This window comes from Rhinolophus sinicus, linkage group LG11 (genome assembly GCF_036562045.2).
Source record: "Rhinolophus sinicus isolate RSC01 linkage group LG11, ASM3656204v1, whole genome shotgun sequence".
Classification (NCBI taxonomy): Eukaryota; Metazoa; Chordata; class Mammalia; order Chiroptera; family Rhinolophidae; genus Rhinolophus; species Rhinolophus sinicus.
Genome location: NC_133760.1, coordinates 67048264 through 67055774, shown reverse-complemented (window position 1 = coordinate 67055774; position 7511 = coordinate 67048264).

The window sequence follows — 7511 nt, the reverse complement described above, 5'->3', positions numbered from 1 at the left end:
GCTAAGGAGGGCCACCTACTCTGGCTGCCAAGACCTACACAGGCCATGTCTCTAGGAAAATGCCTGGATCAACTTCCCTTCTGTTCAAAGAACCAATCTGACATCTGCGGTCCCACAGGCCACAGGTTTCCTGATCTATGAAGAGGCCAGAACTTTGTGAGTGGTCAGGCACTCACCGTTCACTTAACCAACTAATCACCACCAACCAAGCACTATTTGCAGAGGTGGTTCTAAGGGACGGGCCTGGAATCTGTGGGAAATCAGCCATGCACAGCTCTGTGTCCCCCTGTGCTGGCTCCTGGCTAGGGCAGGATAGAGCTGGATAGGGACTCTCCTCTGTACACCCCAAAATAGCAGCTAGACTTATTAAAATGTGCCAACTTGCTTATAAATTAGTCCCTTAGGGCTCTACAATTCCCCAAGCTATAAAACCCTCAGAGCTTTTTTTTTTTTTTTAACCCTCAGAACTTTAAAGATCTTTAGAAAATATCAAGGCCAATCTCCCCAGGGAACCTCGATGCCACCATTTTACAAAGGAAGAAACTGAAGCACAGAGAGGTTAAGGAGCTTGTCCAAGTCACACAGCTGCTTAGTGGCAGATTTGGAGCTAGAATGCAGGTTTCAATTCCCACTCAATGTTCTTTCCTCTAGAATCTAGCCTCTGCCCCTTTATTATTTTTGGCATACGATAGAAGGATTATATCTGAAGCTCTAGGAAAGCTTCACTCTTGGATTGAATTCTGATTTTCTTCTCTCAAGGCTCATTGAAAGCCACATAAAAAATTTCTCTGCTGGATTTGAGTTTTTAAAAAAATGAATATGAAAGAAAAATAGCAAATCTGGTATCCTAATGAGATAATGAATGCACAAGTACTTTGAAAGAGGTACAGCACTCCAGTGCTTTTCAAATGTAAGGTATTATTATGCTCTTGAAAGAAATGCATAGGCCTTACTGGTGTGGGGGTGGGGGCCTGGGAGAGATGGTGAATCACAGACTGTGGGAAGGAGGGTTTTCTCCAGAAAGCTGACTCATTTCTGGGTTGTCCCAAGCTTAGAGCGCCAAACTTCTTGAGTTATTTCCCTAAATTATTTCCTCTCAGTAAGGAACTGGTGGTGGGTTCTTTCTGAGTTTAGCACTGAAGGAAAAGCCGCCCACGGTATAGGGGTGGGTTATCTACCTCAGGACTACCCAGGCCAGTGTGATTACCACACTTAACTGTCGTTAGCTGTTGGCATAACCAGCCTTTGGGATCCAGCTTTCAAAGAGCCCTACTGTGCTTCTCCCTGCTGGAGCTGCTGAAAGGAGGTCATCAGGCAATTACCAGAGACAAAGAAGTCCAGGGTTAAACTATAAAAACAGGCGTCCTAAATCTGGCTACATCATGGTGATTTTACAGATGGGGTGAATTCCTAAGAAAAGGTGAACATTATGATCACGGCTGTTGGGAAAATTTCCCAAGGGGTACTGGAACCAACTTCCAAAGGAAGATGGGGCCAAGAGACCAAAAAAAGGCTGACAACTCCAGAATTAAATGAAGAGCTTAGTAAGGGAACTTACAGACAGAAGCAGAGTCTTGGGTGGTACCAAGATGGTAAATCTCCACACAGAAATGGGGACTTGATACATATAGCCTCCAGGACCACAGGTGACTTGTAGCCAAGAGACACATGCTTGTTAAGAGCTGTATATTCCAAAACAGTAAACAACTTAATGGGCCTTCTTATCTACTGGGGCTGCCCCCCCCAAAAAAAATGTATACACATGACTTGTATTCATCTTTTGTTATTGGTATATATTATTGCAATTTAAATACAGTTTTTCCTTTCTTAAAATGTGTATGCATTTTTTTTGGCACCTTCTGTATGTAAGAATATACCTTTCAGGTGATACGGCCCACCCCTCAGGGGGTGAATTGTTGGTCACTGAGAGCAACTTACTTCTTAAGATGGCTTTAGTCATGTCTAGCACCAGAAACTATTTTGCCTAACAACAGCACACAGCTGGGTGGAATGGTGTGCCAGTCAGCACTTGTCTTAGTCTGTTTAGCTGGTATATCAAAATACCACAGACCGGGTAGTGTATAAACAACAGAATTTATTTCTCACAGGGGAAGCCAAGATTAAGGCACCCAGTAGAGTCGGTGAGAATCTGCTTCCTGGTTCATAAACAACTGTCTTTTCCCTACATTCTCAGATGGTGGAAGGAGCTAGGGAGCTCTCTGAGGTCTCTTGTATAAGAACACTAATCCCATTCATGAGGGCTCCACCCTCATGACCTTCCAAAGGCCCCAGATCCAAATACCATTGTGTTGGACATTACGTTTCCACATATGAATTTGGGGAACACAAATATTCAGTCTATAGCAATACTTTTTCTGACTCAAACAAAACAAATAAATGTATTGACTCCCATAACTGAAAAGTCTAAGGATAGGGCTAATTTCAGGCACTGTTGGATCTTGCGACCCAAGCAATGTCGTCAGGACTTAGTTTTACCCCATCTCTCAGCTATGGCTCCCCTCAGTGTTGCCTTTGACAGTGTTGTGGCCCTCACCATCAGCAGGTCACTTGTCATGCTAGGGGTCCCAGCAAAAGAGAGAGGGAATCTTAGTAATATTCAAATTCCAGGATTCATTCTAATTGAACCAACTTGGAGCACATGTCCATCCCTGTGTTCTGATTGGCCAGAACCGAGTCATATGCTCTGGCTCCAGGGCCCAAGACTAGATGTCCTTCTTACTGTACACTTAGCCTGAGGGGAAAGTTGGGGTAGTTTCCCGACGGAAATCTAGAGTGCTGGTACCAGCAGGGGGAATGGATGCTGGGCTTGGCAAAATAACGGACAGGGACTTACTTCTACTCATTTAAGTGTTTGTACCTGTTTCTCCCCAAAGAATGACGAAATTTCAAACTTACTAGATTCTGCCAAGTTCTGTCATCCTTTGATTTCTGGGTGGCTTGAATGGAGGGTATACAGCATAAACGTTTCTATGAATCTGTGGTATGAAGGGTAGAGATTGGGGTTGGTATCCCTCCGAGGAATATTTGCATTTAGTAAGTGACTTAACCCCTTATTCTAAAATGAGGTTAGATTATAATTAGATTAGAGAGTAATGGGAATTTCAGGCAAGCTGGTAAGGGTGAGAAGTAAGGGAAGGGCAGCTTTATGTAGCCTCTCAAATGACACAAAAATGGACAGTGCCCTACCCCTCCAAGGGTGTTAGGCTGCTCCTGGTAGGAAATGTTCCCACCCTCCTTGTTTGCAGTCCGTGCCCTCAGTCCCAACCACAGAATGATGCTTCCCTGAGGTCCCCACTGGATTGATCCGTTACCTCCCTGACTAGGCCCTCTTCTAACAAAGGCCAACCTTCCTCTGAATGTGTTGCTCTGGTTCTCTTGGTCCCCTCTTTCCCCATCTGCAGCTGCTGGTCTGACCTCTCAGCCAAGTCTCCATTTCCAGGCATCCTCCAAGACCTCCAGGGCTCCAGAGTCCAAACCTTATTTGTTTCTCACTCATACAACCTGAACTCTGCTGCCTGTCTTTCGAAACCCTCCATAAGTGGCCCCCGAAGTATTTCTCGCTCCTCCTAAATACAGTCTGTTCTGTTTTTCAAGGACCCGCTATTTCTTTGGCTCTTCCTCCCTCCGATGGGCACACACGGTCTCAGCCCTTCACCTTTGCCCATGATGCCCCTCCCTGCTGCCTCACTGAGTTCCACACATTATATGTCCTCCACCCGCTGTGATCTGCGAGGATGACATTGTCCAGTTGAGCACAACTGGGATTTTTCACTGGATTCTAAAGGACCTCAGTGCTTTAGACTTCTTGAAAGAATACAAAAGAACCTGAAACGTCTCCACTCATATACTGGTTTGTAGTCTTTCTGCTTAAAAAATAACTCCAAAATCTCCCAGGGCCTTTTGACCAAGTTATATGTTCCCTGGGATCATTCCTACATGTTAGATTTTTTTTTTTTTTTTTTTTTTAGATTGCCCTGTAACCTAGTCCTGTCCTGTGTACAGGAACCACCTCTCACTAGTTTTATCCTCATTCACAACGTGCTTCTAGTTACTTTGAATCCTTCTTCACTGGCTTCTCATTGGCTGTATCCCTCTAGCGCTCCAATTCTCTCTACCTCTCTGTGTGTCCTGCTCTTCCTTAGCAAGGTATGGTTCTAGCACTGAAACTATAATCTTAAATGCCTCCTAGGGCCAAGGAGGTAATGCAATGTTTGAAGCTGGCTGAATATGTGATTAGGAGTGGTGGACACTCTGGCTAATTGCAGAGGGGAAGCCAAAGTTAAAGGCATTCAAATTCAAAAATTTTCAGACACTGTGGGACAAAGAAAACTCACTGACTGTCCAAAGAGGCTAGTGTGCAAACCACTGTTTAGGCTTGTGTTGAAGTTTTTCTGTTTTGTAGGACTCTTCCTAGGCAGAACCTTACCTTCTCACCGGGTGGAGTTAGAAAGTATTGTTTAAAATTCTTGCAGAAAATAGCAGTGCTTAGAAATGGAGACTGAGGAGGAGCTGTATGCAAATATTAGAATACCATTTTTTAGCAGTTTTCATTAGCGATGTATTCTGTAATCATAAGTGAGCTATCTAAAGACTCCAGTGCAACCTGGAAATATTGCATATTTAATATTAACTTCCTTTCCCTTTTTCAGACTTTGGATCCTGCATGGATTCAGTTCCAAGTACCTAGATCTCCAGACACTTTTTTGGTAAGAGGCAGTGAGATTCGGTGGTTATGAGAACAGCGCAAGAGCTAGTCTAGCTGGCTTTAAACCCAGACTACAGCTTCCTGGCTGTGTCTGCCTGAATAAACTTAGACAAGTTAGGCAAACTCTCTTTGCCTCAGTTTCCTCATTTGTGAACTAAGGATAACAATACCTACCTCATGTTATCACTGAAAGGATTAAATGAATTCAATATATATAAAGTACAGGGTATATGAAAAGTCAAGAAACATAGGCTAAACTTGTTTATAAACAATATGTTTGCTTTGCAAATGAGATCATCAGTATTCTTTCCTTCAACCCTTGGATGACCCCCAGTTTAAAGGAATGAGTCCAATTTTAATCTGTAAAAAGTACAATAAACACTATACTAAAAAGTATAGGAAAAATTATACATACATTTTGCATATAAAAATATATATGAAATAAACTTCTTTTCACATTAACATGTGTATCTATTGCTTCAAATTTAGAGTCATTTCACTGAAAAGATGTCTCAGGATTTGAAGAAACCAGAACATATTATTTGTAAAGCTAAATAATATATGATTTAAAAATTAGTTTATCTTAAGTTTCCCAACTTTTTAGGCACCCTCTGCTTACAACAGTGACAGGCACTAAGTAAGCACCGTTGTAAATATCATTTCCCTCTGACTGGTTAAGTCCCATTACCTTTAAAGGAAGGGTCATCTCCTCAAGCTGAACCATTGTCTGGTCCAACATCCCTACTTTGGAAACTCTTAAAATAGCATGTCTCCAAAGAGTAGGGGCTGTCTACACTCTTCTTTGCTGTTCCTGGAGGGTAAGGGATAGGTGTAGAAAGAATATTATAGCCACAACGAGTAAGGGAGCAAGTGATACTGGAACCACTGATTTTATAAACAACCAATAAGCTTAATTGTAGCAGATACCCAGAGGCCCTAAATTAATGCTGACCAGTTTTGTCTGTCAATAATTTACTGTGTTTAGTTTTTGCATAGGTAATACATGCATACTCATATTCAAAAGATGCAAAAGCATATGCAATGAAAACTCTCCCTTCTTCCCCCTGCCCTCCAGCCACCTGTTTTCTTCCCGGGGGAGGGAGATTTGACCTATTGCTTGAGTCTCATCCCAGGGATAATCTATGTACATGCAGGTCCGCAGTTCTTTGTTTCAAATCCTTGGGGACAGATGAGTTTCAGAATCCAGAACTTTTCAGATTTTAGGCTGTAATAAGGTGTGCATAGCATGTATTCTGTAATACCCCAGGCTCTGTCTAGGATGATCAGACTTCCTTTTTTTGCCCCAGACTGTCCCGTTTTCAGCACTGTAAGTCCCATGTCCTGGGAACCCCCTCAGTTCCAGGCAAACAAGGTCAAGCTGACCTTAACATTTTGATTAGTTTAAGATTATTTTATTTTTCCTTTTCCTTTGTGTTTCAGATAATCTCTCTTCCAAACCACTAGGCAAAACATACTCTGACAAATATATCAAATTCCACATCAAAGTAGACACACAAACAATTTTAACACTCCCTAAGAATTAACCCCCAAATAGTACATAAATAAAATAAGTAGGATTATCAGGGGACAGTTCAAAAGACAATTACAGAATTCTTTCCTTTGTTCTTTAAACATTTTCAGATATTCCCCATGTTGTTATCTGGGTTTCTGGAAAACATTAAATGTCAGACTTATTGCTGTGCAAAATATACATTTGGGGCAATGCATGCATGTGCCCAGAGAAAACTCTGGAAGAACTTATAGATGATTTTTATTTTCTTCTTTTTTATTGTTTGCATTTTAAAATAATGAATGTGTTCTAATTGCATACAGTTTGAAGTACTTTTTTATTTTTAAAGAAATGCTGGTATGGTGTTTCCAGAATTATCTTGATTCTTTTCAAATTTATTTTCTGTCTCCATTGATAAAGCAAGCCCGATTTCTGTTTTGAACCTAATCAATTTAGCTAACCTTGCAGGTAGATTGTGTGCTCCTTAGTTTATACCTAAGGCTATTAAATCTTAATCTGTACTCCAGCATAATGTCTGACATATAATAGGTGCCCACAGCATGTTTGCTATACTGTTTTTGAACTCCTATAAGCATAACTTCATCCTGGATACTCATATAAGAATCCAAATTCTTTTTACAGATTTATTTCAAAAAATAGTTTACACCTATTATCACAGGTTTTCACTCATGGTGAGTGCCCACAAAAAGTATCACAGAGAACAGTATCCTATTACAAATATATTACCTTGAAAAAGTGAGTCACAACTCTCCTTTAATCAAGGTGACATAAAATCCATGACTAATAGTGATCAAAATTGCCAGTGGTAATTTCTACCCTAGCAATCGCTGTCACAGATGTGTGGATTTCATAATAGAATGGATGTAGTCTACGAAACCCAATTTACATCCAACCTCTCTTTCAAAAAGAGACAAATTGCATCTGTTTTTGTGTAATGAAATCATATCTTTAAAGAATTGATGATTCTTGAAAGGAAAATTCAATTATACTTCACTATTTTTATTTGTTTCTTTCTATGTCATCCCATCAAGAATTTGCGGTAGACTCCTTGCCTAAAGAACTCATAAGGCCTTCCCCTTGCAAGGGATTACAGCACTCCTAAGGACCCATCCCTACCACTTCTCGTTGCCCCTAGGCCGATAAGATTCCACTTATAGCTTGCCCCACAGGATGAGGTACAGAATATAACCTGTGAAAAGGTGAGATACATACTGAAGAATTGCATTATTTTGCTGATTTATATCAACCAACCAA